The sequence below is a fragment of the Kogia breviceps genome, chromosome 9 (assembly GCF_026419965.1).
Source record: "Kogia breviceps isolate mKogBre1 chromosome 9, mKogBre1 haplotype 1, whole genome shotgun sequence".
NCBI lineage: Eukaryota > Metazoa > Chordata > Mammalia > Artiodactyla > Physeteridae > Kogia > Kogia breviceps.
In genome coordinates, this window is record NC_081318.1 from 12,789,142 (window position 1) to 12,807,352 (window position 18,211).

General features: G+C 42.7%; 1 protein-coding gene across 2 annotated transcripts in view; it reads right to left on the reverse strand.

Annotated features, from left to right (window-relative positions):
* AGK (acylglycerol kinase) overlaps window positions 1-18,211 on the reverse strand; it is a 165,037-nt gene that overhangs the window by 130,016 nt on the left and 16,810 nt on the right. For both annotated transcript variants that reach the window (XM_067041976.1, XM_067041977.1), the window contains 2 exons: window positions 2,932-3,106; window positions 182-305 (listed from right to left, as the gene is read on the reverse strand). The gene's annotated coding sequence lies outside the window, so the exon portion shown is untranslated. The remainder of the gene's footprint in view (window positions 1-181; window positions 306-2,931; window positions 3,107-18,211) is intronic.

An 18,211-nucleotide genomic window follows, 5' to 3' on the forward strand; every position in this document is an offset into this window, starting at 1 on the left:
GTCAGTGACCTTTCAGATCCTCTTCCTCTGAGATTCTGCCATTTGTTTTTCTCTATTAAATTTATTCTTCGCTTTGGCTCACTGCTTCAGCCTGCTGAGAACATTTAGGGGCTTGCTTTTATCTTCTAGCATCTTAGTGATTCCCCCAATTTTGATTCCCCCTCCAGGTTGATTCACGTACCTGTGAAGAGGTCCTTTTAAGCTGGTGAGAAAAGCCTGGAACAGGACAGACCCGTAACTTGGCTGCATCACCATCAGATCATTTCACGGGTGACGGGTACACTGCCCCAGCTCACAATGGACACCTGTAATTGCACCAAAAAAGAGGGCAGAAAGGGAGCAAATACATCTGTTACACACTGTCAGGGACACGAAGCGGGTGTGAGTTAGGGTCAACATGGGATGGGGCAGTGGGAGGGTGGCAGGGTGGGACTGAAAGCAGGCTGCCGGCATACCCACCACAATCATGAACAGTAAGAACAGCTGCCTTTAGTGAGCATTGACCCGGCATCGGTAACGAGCTAGCAGTGTGTACGCATCGTCTCATTTAATTCCCACAAGCCTTTATAGGAAAGCACTGGTGCTGCCAGCATGGGTTCTGGGGCTGAATGCCTTAAGTTGGAACCCTGACGCTAGCACTTACCAGTTGTGGCCTTGGGAGAGTTACTTATCTGTTTGAAGAGCCTCATTTGACAATAATGATAGTAATAGCACTAGTCATGGGCTTGTGGAATTAGGTAGGGAACTCTAGCTGCTATTAGAACAGATAAGCCCTCCAATCTTAGTGGCTTAACATAATAACGGTTTCCTTCACCGTTGTAATAGTCCAAGTGCATGTTTGATGGGCAGCCTTCCACGTGAAAACGGAGGGACTCATGTTTCTTCTATTTTGTGGTCATGCTGCCAGGAAGACAGGTGTGAGTTGGGGATGCACTGGGTGGGAGAAGAGATGGGTTATGGACCAGACCTAGAAGCAACATACATTCTACTGAAATACCCAGAAACCAGTCACGTGGCTACTCCAGTTGTAAGGCAGGCGAGAAATAGGGTCTGTGTGTCCAGGAGGAAAAAATAAACGAATTTGGTCTCTTCCATCGTTGAGAGGCTTAAACGTAAATTCCTTGGTTTGGTAGCTGGTACATAGTAAGTGCTCAGTAAATGGTAGTGATTATCAGCATTGCCATTGCACTAGCTCTGGCTACATTCCCTTCCATGTCTTCTTGATGCCTCTGGTCCAGCTCTCTTAACCTTTCCCTTCGGAGTTCCCTCAGATGTAGCCTGACCTTGGATTTGTGATGCCTTGGGGAGTCTCTCTGTAACTCCTGGGAACCTTCAAGCATTAAGTCTGACTCTGTTCTGTGGACATCAACTCTGGCATCTTCTCTGAACCCACCGGCCACCGTAACACCAGTGGGATGTGAAGGTGTAGGTAGGATAGAGTGGTTCAATGTGTATAAGCAGCTCAGGAGAGAGCTCCAGACAGAGATGGCGGAGTCAACATCGTGTCAGCGGTGATTGAATCTATGTGACTAGTGAGAAATGGCACAAAGAACGCGTAATGTGAGCGTGAGGACCGAGGTCAGTCCTGGGAAACACCAACGTGGAACACAGTGTTTCCCAGACCGCAGGCATCTGTGTACCCCAGGCTTGTGTCACCCGGACCGTGACTTTTCTTAGACTTTTTCTCACTTTAACTCAACTTTAATTTTTCGAGATTATTTAGAAAGTTAACATATTTGCACGGTAATAAATGAGAAAGTAGTCTCACTTGTCACCAGTAGCAAGTCCTCCAAAAATAAGTAAGAATGGAGATAAACAAATACCTGTTTCTAGATTCTAGCTGGTGACTATCGTCCAGAAAAGGCTATACGTCTGAGAGGGCTCTCCTTTTATTTTTTTAGAAGAGGAAAATTAGCTATCATTAGAGAGGTGTTAAAGACGTACTGATTCCAAACTGAGACTCTCTTTGTTTAACTCAGAAGAATTGAAAGAGAATTAAGAGAGAATCTGCTTTCTCACTACACAACTCACATTTGAGGCAGGGCTCATATCCAGAGGGGGCCACTTTACATGGTGTAGAAAGCCCTGGCTGTGACCTTGTACCACCTAAAATTATCCATCTGCCATCAGTGGTATGAATCCCTCCCTTTGGGAAAACCAGGAGAGGTGGAGTCATAGCATCCACGGGTGGAAAGGGCCAGGGAGTGGTTAGTTTTCAGAGGCTGCACAAAGATCAGGCAAAGCCAGGACTGAAAAGCTCCCTCTGAACTTGGCGACCAGGGCTCACTGGTGTCTTTGGTGGAGTGGATTTAATGGCACAGTGAGGGCCGAGAAGCAGAATGCAGCACCTGAACAGTGAATGGGAGGTGACACTGTGGAAACAGCACTGAGGAGCTTGGCTGTAAAGGAGAGAGTTAAGATTCAGGGAGATTTGTTTTGCATTCTTTTGTAAAACATGGGAGACAGACATTAGAACGTATTTTTAGACATTGGGGAAGGAGCTGGATGCTGGTAAGTACTGCAAGGGGGTGACAGTAGATGGATCAAGGTCCCAGTTTGGGGAAGATGAAGAGGGTTCCGGTCAAGAGCACAGGTGGGAGATCTAACCCAGAAGAGGAAAAGGGTTAACTTTTCTCAGGTTGAGGGTAGAAGGTGAGGGCATATCCAAGCCCAGGAACTTTCTTGGGTAGAAGAGTGGAAAGTGGAAGGATCTCATGTCTGAAGCTTGATTTTCCTTTGATAAGTAAGGGGTGAGGTTATATCTGTGGCCAAGAGAAAAAGTGAGTGCAGGCTTGAATTACTGGTTCTCCAGTTCAAAGAGTATATTAGCGTTCTCCACAGAACCACAACCAATAAGATGTATATATACCTATTGAGAGAGAGAAAGAGAGAGAGAGAGAAGGAGAGAGAGACTTTAAGGAATTGACTCACATGATTATAGAGGCTGGCAAGTCCAAAATCTGCACGGTAGGCTGGCATACTGAAGGCCCAGGGAAGGGTTGATGTTACAGCTCAAGTCCAAAGGTGGTATAAGGCAGAATTCCCACTTGCTTCTGGGGACCTCATTCTCTTTTTTAAAGCCTTCAACTGATTGGATGAGGCCCACCTATATTACAGAGGGTAATGTGCTTCACTCACAGTCTACTGATTCCAATGTTAATATCATCTAAAAAAATACATTCAGAGCAACATCCAGACTGATGTTTGACCAAATATCTGGGTTCTGTGGCCAAGCCAAGTTGACACATAAAATTGACCATTGCAAGTAGTATTAATGATCTCATTTATACCCATAGCAAAAACATGAGGTGATGTAGATAAAGAGAAGACTGTAGAATGTGGAGAGAATCCTCCGGATTCTAGGAGGTTCTTATTGTTAGTAGGTGCTCTGAGGACCCCAGGGTTTCTGATGGAACCAGAGCTGAAGAGGACAACACAGAAGAGTCATGGGGTACAATCCACCCACCCCACCTTCGAGGAGAGGCGCCATCTCAGCATAGAAGGATAGACCCTACAAAAGCAAACTTTCTATATGCAAATTCTGATCTTGAAGTCCCAGTCAGTAACTGCTGAGGACTCCTCTCCTGTCACACTAGCCCCAGGACACAGGTGCTTTCAAGATAACAAAATACAGGAGTTACCTTTTCGTTCTTTCTCCTTCTTCTATTTTCACCATGGGTCAAAGGTATATATATTTATTTCATTGAGATCAGTGTGATTATTTATTTTCAAGGCTGCCTTTTCTCAACAGAATTTCTAGTAGAGCTTATTCTTTCCCTCATTCACAAGCCTGAGGTCTTTTCACATCCACCCTGTCCTTGGCAAGAATCCTTGGAGAGTAGCCTTGGAGACATACCTAGTGGTAAGCCACCTGCCCTGGACTGAGGGTGGATCTATTCTGGTCATAGGCTTTGTGATCTGGACAAAGGAATTAAGTATGTGCCTGTCAAATTGTCAGGCGATACTAAATTTGGTGGGCCAGCTGAATTCTAGCAGAAAATCATGCAAAATAAGGTCTAGCAATTGGGGGAAAATTGGCCCACGGGGAAGACAATTGGATGAAATTCAGTAGGACTACATGGGCCCAGAATTCTAACTCTGGGACTGCAACTAGCTATATAACCTTGTAGTTCAGAGACCAAGCCTCAGGTATGAGTTGTGCCACACCAAAGAGTTTTGGAGCCAAAGGGACCTTTGAGAAGTCATCCACCCCCTCCCCCATTTCATATGCATCAGACAAAAAGGTTTCTTCCGACTTTGAAAGGTGATGGTTCTCCAAGTTCATGTCTCCTGAGCTTCCCTGATCTAGTTTCCAATCCTCTCCATCAGAATCCCTTGTCCCTGCTCCTCATGTCCCAGTTCCACAGGGCCATGCTCAGCACCCTATAGTACTTCCTTCATAGGCCTCAGGTTGTCTACCTTCCTGATTCCCAGGCTAGATTATCAGCATCTTGACAATGGGATCATGTCTTGTGTATCTCTGCACTTCCAAGGTCTATCATGGTGCCTGGCACATAATTAATGATCAATAAATTTTGGCTGAATAATAATCAAAAGAAACCCCCCATTTGCTCATGTATTATGGTTATCACATTTTCTCACCTCTGATGCTCTCCTTTATACACAGCCTAATTCAGCGACTCTTTTAATATTGTAAAGGTCAAAAATTGAACACAACTCACCATATTTTTGACCAGCACAAAATATAGGGAGAAAAACATACGTTGTACCTGGACATTTTACTTCTGATCAGAGAAACTGAAGACGGCATTGGCTTATTTTTAAAGCTACGTCACATTAAGCTTGTGGTCAGCTGAAATACCACGATGTCTTCACATGGATTTCTGCCTCGCTGCAGCTCTCACGTTCTGCACATGCGCAACTGATCTTGAACCCCGAATGTAGGACTTGACAGTTTTTGGTTTTGGCTCAAGGTTAAATCCAATCAAAATCACTTTGAATTTGATTCTATCGGTGACTACATTAGCAGTCCTTCCTGGATTCGGGTCACTGGCAAACCCGACGTGCAGATCTCTTCTGCCTTTATCCCACTGTGTACCAACAACGTTGAAAGGATTGGGACTAGGACAAGAGCCCCAGTAGTAACCAGCCCCTTCCACGTTGATCCAGGATCACGCAAACTTACGAGTAAGCAACCATAGGCTGATAAATGCACTCCAAAACACTGCCAGGCATACCTTATTTCTCCATCTTATCCACAAAAATCTTGACGGTGACATTTTAAAAAGGTTTTCTAAGGTACACACATACCGTATCTACAGCTCCTGAAATTTGCCAGCCAAGTAATCCATTAAAATAAATAAATAAAACACAGCTTGTATGGTACAACTCCTTAGCACGCATATGCTGGCCCTGGTGCCAATGGCACTCTTTTCTAAGTCTCACAGTCCCTGCCCCTTTTAAGTAAATCTAATTTAGACTATGGCCTGGCATTGATGTCGAGGTGAGTCTCCATGGTTGGGATCCCATCTGATGGCGCATCCAATCTTCCATGATTCCTCAAAAATTACCCACTGTGACTATGAGATCAGAGTACAAGTTCTTTGCACATCCTAGGACAGAGATATTTAGACTTGAAAACAAACCTTGTAGAGGGTGGCCTTAACACATGTGTGGAAATATCCTTCACTTTTATTTTATTTATTTATTTATTTTTAAAATTATTATTATTATTATTATTTTGCGGTACGCGGGCCTCTCACTTCTGTGGCCTCTCCCGTTGCGGAGCACAGGCTCCGGACGCGCAGGCCCAGCGGCCATGGCTCATGGGCCCAGCCGCTCCGCGGCACGTGGGATCTTCCCGGACCGGGGCACGAACCCGTGTCCCCTGCATCGGCAGGCGGACTCTCAACCACTGCTACCCTATCCTTCACTTTTAAGTGACAAAGGTCTTCAGTCAAAGAGATTGATGATTATTCCTTCTGATTTTCTCCTGGTGCTGCAGGATGAGGCAATGGAACAGGCCTTTGTCACCCTGAACATCTTCAACTATTATGCACAAACACCTGGTGAGAAGTTGCTCTTCCTCATCTCAGGACACTTTACATCTTTTCCCTAGTTGATACGAAGAATCTATACGTGTTGGTATTCTTCTGGTCTTTTTTTAAAAATTTAACTATAGCTGATTTACAATATTGTGTTAGTTTCAGGCTTCTGATCTTGTAATGCTGAACATATGAAAGCCGTGAATGGTACCCACAGTATCAAGAGGCCAAGCTGATTGGCACAAGATGCCAGGAATTTAGAAGATCTTCTAGGAAAAAAGATGTCAGAATTTGAGATGGAGGTCACAGGGCAGGCTCACTCCTTCCCTGATAAGACCTCAGGTTGCTCTCATGAGCAGAAGATGCCAGAACCAAGAGGTAACAGGAAACCATCCTGATGGGAGAAGGAGCTTTCCTCTCACTCCTACTCTCCTTGTTCAGATTATAAGCTTTGAAATGAAGTGGGGGATATCCATGTTCTTGTTTCCGTAATATGTCAAACAATGAGATCAATAAAATATCCTAAGGTTTAGGATAGGCCAGGCTCTGTCTCTTCCACCTGACTCTGGAACTCCAAAAAGCCATAAGCTTTCAAAAAGTGACCCAGTAACAAACTCATTTTATGGAAGAGCATTAAAGTTTAGGTTTCTAAAAGGTAGCTTAGAAATAAAGTAGTCAATCTGTCTCCTTCTATAGGTAAGGACACTGAAGTCCAGAGAGGTTCAATGACTTGCCTAAGGCCACAAAGTTACAAAAGATGGAGCTGGCCCTTGAACCCAGAGCTTTGCAGTTCAGGGCTCCCTTTAGGGCAACTTGCTGATGCCCTTTTGCACACGAGTTGTAGTTTCTCTGTTACCCTTTATTTCTGCTCTTTTCAATTCGAAAATGTTTTTTCTTCCTAGACAAGAGCGAAAGAGAGCAGAGTTTGAATAGTTCTGGCTTCTGCTAATATCATGCGGCATTTTCTGAGAGTGGGAATGTGGAAGGTGGTAAATGTAGAGACAGACAAGCCAGTAATGGAAAAACAGGGTTGGTAGGGAATGAGTAGGCACAGGTGTCACACAAAGAGACCAGGGAGGTCACGGCTGACCACAGATGGAGGCAGGCAGCAATGGAGTGCTACTGCTGAAAAGCCAAAGTGATACTGGGATGTATTTATAGAAGCATGACATGCAAAGCCCAGGAAGCAATCATTAGGCTACAATCTACATTAGTCAGATCTCTATTGAATATGATGCCCATTTTGTCGCACTTTGAAATGTGAGAGCCCGGTGGCATGGGGGGATAAAAAGTGACAGGAAATCATTACTTAGAGTAGAAGTGAAGGAATCTGGATCGCTGAAAGCGACACCTGCTCCCATCCCACCCATTGCCTGATTGCTCAAGCAGGTAGGAGGACAGAGAGGGAAGGGGGAGGAGAGTTATCTCAGCCAGAAATTTCCCTCCAAACTGCTGGTCTCTCAGCAAAGAATTTTAGAGGCTGATTCTGTCTACTTTTCTTCCAGTCAAGGTTAAGATCCCCTGCCTGAGGTCTCTCTCTGCAAAGAGTTGAAGTCCTAACATCATCAGCTCTTATTGATTAAAGATGGCTTCTTTACCAGTGCAGAGCCCTTACCAAGTAAGTTACTACTTCCACATGCTGGTTAGAGGAACTTCAAGAGCAAAGTGGTTGAGGAGACTCGGGTTCATCACTGGAACCCCATGCTGACCACAGCAGCCTCGTGGCCTCCACCTGATTTCTGACTTGTTCTCAGCCTTTCTGTGAAAGATTTTCTCTTTCAAAAAGAAGTTTTTAAAAATGGAAGTATAGTTGATTCACAATGTTGTGTTAGTTTCTGGTGTACATCAAAGTGATTCAGTTATACACATATTCTTTTTCAGATACTTTTCCGTTACAGGTTACTAAAAGGTATTGAGTATAGTTCCCTGTGCTATCTAGTAGGTCCTTGTTGTTTATCTATTTTATATACAGTAGTGTGTATTCTCACTCAGTCTTAAGCAAATCTGAAGCTGTGGGCATGTACATCACTACTGCCTTTCCTCTGTACATGAATTGCTTTATGTAACAGCGTGTTGAGTGTGATGGAATAGACAGGTCAACCTCAGAGCCTCAGCTTGACTTCCTGAAGTTAAAAACATAGGATTCTTCTGGTTTCAGACATATCTAATGCAGTAATTCCGTATTTGGGAGAAAGGTGGTGATGTCTTTAAAACAATCCTCTGTCATGTCTCCTTTGCCCTTCTACAGAGATTTTAAGCTTCATTTCATCTCTCCTAAAAAAAAAAAAAGAAAAGGAAAAGAAAGGCACATGATGAAGAAAGACCCTTGTAGATATCACATACTAGGTTCTTGCAGGCCAAAGAATGCAAGTAGAAAAGTCCTTGTGCTGGCTTTCCCCATCACTTCCCAAAAGAAATTTCCATTAAAAAAATAAATAAAAGGACACTGCTTTCCACGTGCAGTGGTAGAACTCGAGAAGCCAAGCCCCCTATGGCTGATGCTGTGGCCAGATGGTCCTTGCTTCTCCATAGGAACATGGGCCCTGCTTGCTCTTTCTGGTCCCAAGGCTCAGGGGTCCTCTCTCTTTTAGTGAGAGGGGCCAAGGAAGTGGGGAGTGTAACAGAAAGTGGCCTAGTCCTCAAGTAAATGTCACCTGACTCACAGAAGACCAAGTGTGCCAACATATAGAGGCCATGAAAGGTTGGGGACATAGGCTTTGTGGTCAGACAGACCTGGGATTGGATATCAATCCCTTCTCCCAGCACAGGGTGAGTCTCAACTGTGTCCAAGGACAAACCCACACACCTTCCAGAAACTGCTGGTCTCCTATAGGATTAAACCACAGGTCTGGTATTTTTCATTTAATGCTTTATCTTGTACATCTATCTTTCTATACCAACCCACCAAGACTGACCTTGATCGCTTTCTTGGCTGTATGGCTTCCACTCTATGGCCATGTTCACTTTTGCCATTTCCCAAGAATTAAAGTCAATGTGTTTCTGATTTTTGCTACAGCAAACAATACTGCAATGAATATCCTTCTACAAATATGTGTACACGAATACAGCTGGAGAAAAATTCCCAGAAGGAGAACTGCTGCAAACGTCTTTACAATTTTGATATTGTCAAAATGTCCTCTATAGTACCTCCACTATGTTGCCCAAGAAGTCTTCTTTCTGAAGGTGGGACAACGGGAATAAGGGTGAATGAACTAACAATGTCTTTTATTATTCTTCTACTCTCCAACAAAGCATTGTTGGTACTATTTTGGGGGTCCTTGGCCGTTGACTCCATGGAAGATGAGAACCCAGCTGTGCTTTTCCCAGAGGGGACATCTGCCAGAATCCAGGCTTATTTTTGGCAACTGGGTGACACGCTCCCTGCATTTCCAGGGGATTCTTGGCTTCCCTCAACAATGACCTATTTCTGGCTGAATATTTAGCGGTTCTCTCAATCCTGATGTCTGGTCTACAACCTATTTTGAGATTTGATAGGTTGTTTTCCAGCAAAAACTGTGGCTGCAAATCCCAGAATAGAGTCTTACACTCCGTTATTTGTCTGGGAAGGGTTCATGGGTAAAACATGTTTTTATTTTTATTATTTAATTTTCAAACTTTTATTATGGGAAATTGCAGACTTATACAAAAGTAGAGAAAATAGCATGATGAACCCCTATATACCTACCACTCGGCTTCAATGATCAATTCATGACCCATCTTGTTTATGTATACCCCAACCAATTCCCCACCTCCTGTATCATTTTGAAGCAAATCCAAGACATTTTATCATTTCATTCATAACTGTTTCAGTGTCCACCCCTGAAATGTAAGAACTTTAAAAAAACATATTACTCTTACACCTAAAAAAACTAACAATATATTAAAACACACAAAAATAACCCAGTCAGTGTTCAGATTTCCAAATGTCTCATAAAATGATTTAAACAGGAGTTTTAAATGTTAGAAAAGCAAATACTGAGGACCAGGAGATCTGAGTTCAAGTCTTAGATCTGTCCCTCTCTCCTTGGGTGACTTTAGATATTCTCCTAACTGCCTCTGCCTGTTTCTTGGACTTTGGGGGCTGGAAAAGACAAATCTCACCACTTTCAGATGATGCTAATGATTTGATGAAAGGAACCAGAAAAAATGGTAATAATTGAAACTAGAGTCAAGTTTGAATTTGTATATAATAGTGACCAGATCAATAAATGTCTGCTAAATTCAATAAAATTTACAAAATCTGTCTACTCTTATCCCCATGAAAGAGATATCAGGGTCAAGAGGACCTTATCTTTTCCTCTTGGCAGATAAGTGCTTTTCAAAATGAAGTAGATATAGGAGCTGCTTTCATTTTAAAGCACATAATCTTAATATAGTATTTGTTTAAACCCACAGATATTCCTCTAAATTATCCTCCTGCTCTTAGGAGTCTGGAAATAGGGCAAGGGGAGAGGAAGAAAGAAGATAGATTTGTCAGTGGTTCTGGAAGTCAAGCAATGCCACTGGGAACTCTCTTATCCAGTGAGATAATGTATGCATATATAAATTATAAAGCGCCATAAATCTGTGATTAGAAAAATGAGGGTCTCCAGATGGTCCTGAATCACTCCTAGCATTTTCCCCTTTGAATTTCTATTAGCAGCAATCCGTTTTCTCTTCCAGAGAAAAATTCTCTATAAAATCTAGGAAAGGGAAATAGCCAAATAAAGACACATATTGACAGGACACTGAAAATATTGCTAAAAACTCTTGAAGGTCTTTTTTTTCTTTTTTAAGACCACTGCACGTACCTTCTCCTCGCTCTGTGTATGGGCGGGGGCGCGGGAGGTGATGGAGCCCGTGGCGTAAAGGGAGGGACAGAGACACGAACAAAAGAAGAATCTGCATTTCTCACCATGGTTTGGTGAAGGCAGAACGGAGAACTCCTTCCCAAGCAGGTGGATCGTGGCTGCCAGGAAAGCTGTGTGTCTCTATCTCTTCAACGAGAGGGATCCTTTAGCAGCAAAACGTCTTGGCAAGGATGAGGCACAGATACCTTTTCTCTCTTTCAAAGACAACAGTGCTTAGTGTTTGAAGAGGCTGGATTTCTGCTATTTGAACGTCTGCGGGGCACAATCTCTGTCCTTCACCTGAACACACACGCTGCCGAGCCTGGGAGAAGCCAGGTGGCTTCTGCGGCTAGGTACAGGGCCACTATCCCCGGCTGCCCAGAACGGATCCAAGCAGCCCGAGGAAGAGTCACAATTACCTAGGCAACCAGATCACAGGCCAAGCTGTTACCTGGCGATCCCCCTAGACCCCTCCTCCCCTCCCGCTACACTCTCTGTTTCTCCCAGGGCAGCTCACACACTCTTTCTCCACTTTGCTATGCCTCGAAGATCACAAGATTCTTTGTACGCGAGGAAGCGAGGGGACAAGAGGAAAACAGAGATCCAAGACGTAGGGAAAGAGAAAAGCATTTTCTAAGTGCAGGTGGGAGGATATGCAGTTTGAATGACCTCCTCCCACTGGAGACTCGAGAGAGAGTGATGAGACCGGGGTCAGGGAGAAGAGGGACATGGGGTGGCGAACAGCAAAGCTGCTGGAATATCAGGCAGTTGATTTGCTCATTGATTCCAGAAACCATGAAAACTGAGCAAAATGAGAGGGGAGAGCTTATTCCCATTCATTTCCCTTTCCTGCCCCCCCCACTCTCCTTTCGGGGGTCTTATCATAGAAACTTGCCTTTAAGCCCGTCAGGCTCCTATCCGGTGGGCACTGGCCTCCTTTCTTTCATTCATTCATTCCACACACATCCTTTCGTGCCTAACTATGTGTGAGGCCTCGTGCTGGGCTCTGAGGCTGCAAAATTAAAGACAGACATTATCTCTGTTCTCTTGGAACTTAAAGTGTTTAGCAGAGGGGACTGACAAAAACAAGCAGTCAGACTCACAAAATAATTGAAAATTAGAATAAAAATGCAGTGATGGGAAACAAGAGCCAAGGCAAAGCAAGGGCTTGCGGTTAAGGCTAAGAGGAAAGGACTTACTTTTTGTTCTTTTTTTTTTTTTTTTTTTCCGAAAATTTTACTTTGAAATATTTTTAGGCTGAAGTGTTGAGTTCTTATATATACCAAGCTTTCCCTAGTGTTCTTTATAATAGTTTTATGGAAGCATAATTGATCTATAAAGAGGTGCCCACATTCAACAGTTTGAGGGTCTGGACATCTGCAAACAGCTGTGATATCATCACCCCAATTAAGATAACAGATATACCCACCACCTTCCAGAAGTTCCCTGTGTCCCTTTTGTGTGTGTGGTAAGAACACTTACCGTGAGATCTACCCTCTTAACAAATTTATTTTGAAGTGCACAATCTGAATTGTTAACTACGGGTACTCTGTCCTAGAGCAGATCTCTAGAATTTATTCATCTAGCAAAACTGAAACTTGGTACCCATTGAATAATATCTCCTCATTTCCCTCACCCTCCAGGTCCTGGCAACCACTATTGCATCACCTGCTTCTATGAGTTTGATTATTTTCAATAAGTGGAATCATGCAGCATTTGTCCTGTGACTGGCTTATTCATTTACCAAAATATCTTCCAGGCCCATCCATGTTAATGCAAGTGGCAGGACTTCTTTCTTCTTTAAGACTGAACAATATTCCTTAGTATATACATATCACATTTTCTTTATCCATTCATCCATCGATGGGCATTTGAGTTGTTTCTACATCGTGTCTATTGTGAATAGTACTGCAATGTACATAGCAGTGTAGATACTAAAACTTAGGGGGTGCAGCAAAAACAGTACTAAGATTACTTGTACTTGGTCAGGGAAGGCCTTTATGAAGAGGTGTCATGTAAACCAAGACCTGAAGGGTGATTGGGAGTAAGGGAAAGAGGTGGAGATTGTCCTCAGCAGGGGAACCTCATGGGATGCTATAAAGACAGGGACACCTGGGCATTGCTGGAGGAACTGGAATTAGACCAGCACGGCTTCAGATTAGTGTGTAAGTTAGGCAGATGAGGATCAATAGAGAAGTCAGATGAACTTGGGCTTCAGAGGCCATGGAAGGTGTTTGGATATTATTCTTAGTTCTACGGCAGGCCATTGAATGGGTTTAAGCTTGAGAGTGGCGTGATCAGATGTACATTTTAATTTCAGTAGGCCTGCCCGGTACAGACCAGATGGGAGGGCACCAGAGAGGAGGGACGTGGACCCCTAGGTAGATTACTGTGCTGATCCAGGTGAGAGAGGATGGGGGCCAGGTGAAAGAATACAGGATGTATTCCTAAAACAGGACCCAGGTTTTAAGTTCTTTTGCGCTTTGTTTATCCCTTTAGGAGGAAAAACACAATATACAATGAAACAAAGCAGTGAAGAGGCAGGCTCTGTAACCATGTCCCGACACCTACTTCCTGCGTGACCTGGGCGAGTTGCCCACACTCACGTATGGAAGATGAGAGTTCTTATAAAGACTGAATAAGATAATTAATGTAAAGTGATAAGTATGATGCCAGGTACACAGAATGCTCAAAAATTGGAAGCTAATGTTAGTGGTCATTGAAAACTCCAAGCCAAGCAGCCTAATTTCTGGTCAAGTAAAATTATCATGGGGGCGAGAATAGGGAGTGCTTTCCTTCAACTCAAACTATGAATCTGTAACAAAATAGGAAGAAGATTTGCACTTACAGCAAGAGGGAACTGATGACGCAGGATGTTTAAGGGTTTGGAGATACAAGCTACATGGCAGAAAGAAGGTACATAATGGTCATTAAGAATATGAGTTTTGGCCGAGTAATATTCCAATGCATGTGTATATCACATCTTCTTTATTTCTCAGCCATAAAAAGAATGGAATAATGCCATTTGCAGCAACATGGGTGGACCTAGAGATCATCATATTAAGTGAAGTAAGTCAAACAGAGAAAGACAAATTAACATTTGTATCATATGATATCACTTGTATGTGGAATCTAAAAAAAATGATACAAATGAACTTATTTACAAAACAGAAATAGACTCACAGACATAGAAAACAAATTTATGGTTACCAAAGGGGATAGTGGTGGTGGGGGGCAGGGACAAATTAGGAGTTTGGGATTAACAGATATATACTACTATATATAAAACAGATAACCAACAAGGACCTACTGTATAGCACAGGGAACTGTATTCAATGTCTTGTAATAAACTATAATGGAAAAGAATCTGAAAAAGGAAGTTCACATATATATAAAACTAAATCACTTTGCTGTACACCTAAAACTAACACAGCATTGTAAATTAACTATACTTCAATTACAAAAAAGTTAAAAAAAGAATTTAGATAGGAAGCCTGCACCAGCAAGACAGCCATCACCCAAGATAACTGTTTTATATAAGACTTCTCAGATCGGCAAGGCAAACGTTCGTTTACCAAATACTTGCTCTTCCCATCTCCCTGTGAATTGTCTTTCTCCCCTTTGAAGTCCCAGACCACTACCACCTTCTCCTTAGCTCAGAAAAGCATTTTTATATATATATATATTTATTTTTTTTTTGGTGGTACATGGGCCTCTCACTGCTGTGGCCTCTCCCTTTGCGGAGCAAAGGCTCCGGATGCGCAGGCTCAGCGGCCATGGCTCACGGGCCCAGCCACTCCGCAGCACGTGGGATCTTCCCGGACCGGGGCACGAACCCGTGTCCCCTGCATCCACAGGCGGACCCTCAACCACTGTGCCACCAGGGAAGCCCAGAAAAGCATTTTTAAAAAAAAGAATATGAGTTTTGGATCTAGATTTTGAACCCTAGCTGTGTGAACCTCGGGGATGTCACCTAACCTCTCTGAGCCCATTTCTAATACAAAGATGGAGAATGGCCATGCTGTCTGTCTAGGGTCATGGTGAGGAGTTAATATATTAAAAGGCTTGCTTGGCATGATGCCTAGGGCCTAGCAAGGACTTGATCAACGGAAGCTGCTGCAGAAAGGGATGAACTTATGCTAATGTGTTGGGGTTTAGAAGATCCGTCTCCAAGGAAGGTAATGCTCCTTTGCAACGACAAGGACGTCACTGGAAAATGAGAGTCTATTTCCACTGTGCTTCTCTGACCCTGAGTAGGGCTATTACTGTGCTAATTCCACAAATTAGGTGGTTTAAAGAACAGAAATGTATCTTCTCACAGTTCCTGAGGCTAGAAGTCTGAGATCAAGGTGTTGGCAGGGTTGGTTCCTTCTGAGGCTGAGGGAGAATCTGTTCCTGCCTCTCCCCTAGCTCTGGGGATTTGCTGGCAATCTTTGTTGTTCCTTGGCTTGTAGATGAATGACCTTCCTTGGCTTGTGTCTTCATCTTCATGTGTTCATGTCTCTGCATCCAAATTTCCTCTTTTTATAAGGACACCAGTCAAACTGGATTAGGGGATCATCCTAATGACCTCATCTTAACTTGATCATCTGCAAAGACTGTTTCCAAATAAGGTTCCATTCACAGGTACTGGGGTTTAGGACTTCAACATCTTTTTGGTAGGGACACAATTCAACTCACAATAGTCAGTATACCAACACCATATCAGATTAAGAGACTAGTCTAAGCCTCCACAGCTAGTATGAGGATTGGGAAGGCGGGAGGGGAGCTGATTCTTCAGACAGGCTCTGCAAATCATACTACCTGGGAGGCCCCTTCTCACTAAGTCAAATGCTCCCAAATAGGCAGCAGCAGTTTGCTTACAGGCAAACCAACAATCACACGCATATCTCCTCTATAATATTTGTAGCAGCCCCTATACAAATAAGCAAGCATCTACCCTGCTTTCTACATGCTATGTCTCAACTTTTGTTACGAGCATATCTCCTCTATAATATTTGTAGCAGCCCCTATACAAATAAGCAAGCATCTACCCTGCTTTCTACATGCTATGTCTCAACTTTTGTTACGAGCATATCTCCTCTATAATATTTGTAGCAGCCCCTATACAAATAAGCAAGCATCCACCCTGCTTTCTACATGCTATGTCTCAACTTTTGTTACGATTCAGCCTTGATATTGCACCACTAGGCCGCTGTGAATACTGTCCAGGTGTGCACTGCACAAATCTAGAGAATGCCATTTTCATTGTAGTCTATTTTGTACAAAAATTTGAAGAAACCCTGAGACCACATCCAATTCCTGCACTCTAGTTCTTCTCAACTGTTTTTCCCCATCTCCAGCTATGTATTTGGGCTTAGTGGTGGGACTCAACGGTGTGTGTGTGTGTGCGTGTGTGTGTGTGTGTGCGCACGCGCGCACGCGCACATGTGTGCATGTGTTTAGAGAAGGGGAGAAGAAGGGAGAGAAGGAGAGAGACAGAAAGACAGACTGGAGGGAGGAAGGGAAGAGAAATGAGGGATGCAACAGACCACAATAAAATATTCTGTGTATAATCGTTCAAAAGGCTAATAACAAGAAAAGTAATACTCTAAGTTCTGATAGTTCTTATAAGAAAATCCATTAAATTATGGAGAACAATTCAACCAGTAGCTTAGCAACTGGCAGAACCATTGTGCTAATTATTAAGGGATAAAAGAGGGGCAAAATGAAAAGCAGAGCTTCACTGTTGTGTACTTGAAGGCCATGTGTAAGATTTAAAACTGAGACAGATTTTCAGATCAAGTCTGGAGCTGGTGCTTGAAGTCTGGCCTCATTTCAACAGCATTTTGATGTTGAAGCAGAAGATGATGAAGGATTGAAGAATGAAGCTTCAGTGCAAGGGAGACAATGTTCCTGATTTTTATAAGCTGCTATGTCACTTGTGCTGCATAACTAGCAGCCTTACCGTGATTTTAGCAAATAACAGCTAGAAAGTAAGTACGTCAGATGTTACTGGTGACTGTCTTCTTTGGGTGGTGGGATGTAGTAGATCTCCTCCTCTTTCTTGTTGTTTGTTCATTTTGTTTCCCTTATTTGCATTTTTCTCAATGAAAATAGTTTCTTATAGGTAAGAATCCCCTTTTTAAACTTTAAGTTCTTGGTGCAGACAAGATGGCAATTCAAAAATTTTTCCTCTACAATGGCTAAAAGCCATTGTGTATTTTAGTTCCAGAAAAGTGTTCAGTATCAGAAGAACTGGGTTATTCTAGAAGAAACTATATATGCCTGGATATGCAATATTCAGTAAGATGAATCCACACTTGGCCTTCAAAATAGCTAAGGACAGATTTTATTTTTACTTAGCCCTAATTTTACTGTAGATGAAGCTCAATCCTTCAACACTTGAAAGTTATATTAAAAGGCAGACCTCTAGGGGCTAGAGCCCAAATTCTCAAGCTTGGATAGCTAGAGTCCTTTCTGAAGGCCATTTTGTTTTTATGACCATTTGGTTCAGAATTAACGAGAACTACTTTGCATAGATATCATTTTATATTCTAAACGGTAAACAATACCTTTTGGGGACTCTTCCACTCACTTTGTAGATATAGATTATCAAAGTTGATTTTTTTGTTGTTGTTCCCAAACCATTACTGTGTTAGTCTATGAACCTCAGAGATAATTATCGTTTAAGGCCCACAATTTTAGAACATTTATCAAGTTATTAAAACCACCAATTATGGTATTAAATACCCAAGGAATTTAGAGATTATTGGAGGAGTTAAGAAAACCAACTTCAAATATTCCACTGGGGGGAAGGGGCACATGGGACAAGAAAGGCTCGTGTCTTGGTTGAATCCTCGTATTTTCACATCTTTTGGAATGTTTCTTTTTTCTTCTAAAAGAAGAGAAAATTCTTCCTGTGAAAAAGATCCTCAGAAGGCAATTGATGACTCTATAAAATTTTAGAGAGGTTTCGATGTCCCCAAGTCTATTAAACCACTAAAATTATTTTTGACCCCCTCAAAGGACACAACAGTGGAAATATATTGTCATAGATGGAGAACCTTATGTTATAATACAGATGGTGAAGATCTTTGTCGGTCTGGGATCCACAGTGCCAGATATGTTAACTCCATTCAAAAATATCTTTTAATATCCATCTCGGGGCTGAAAAATATCTGTGAATGTCCACTTCCATTTCATTTGGTAGGTTCAACCCACACTAAGAAGCTGGGCTATGGCGAGATGAAGTGTGAATAATGATTCATCAATATCGCAGCATGATGAAAATCTTATTTTGAGTCCACAGTTGTGTAAACAGCATGGTGGAATCACGCTGCATTGAATATCCAACTTACAACAGATTCTGTTCCTCCTCCATTCTTCCTCTACCTG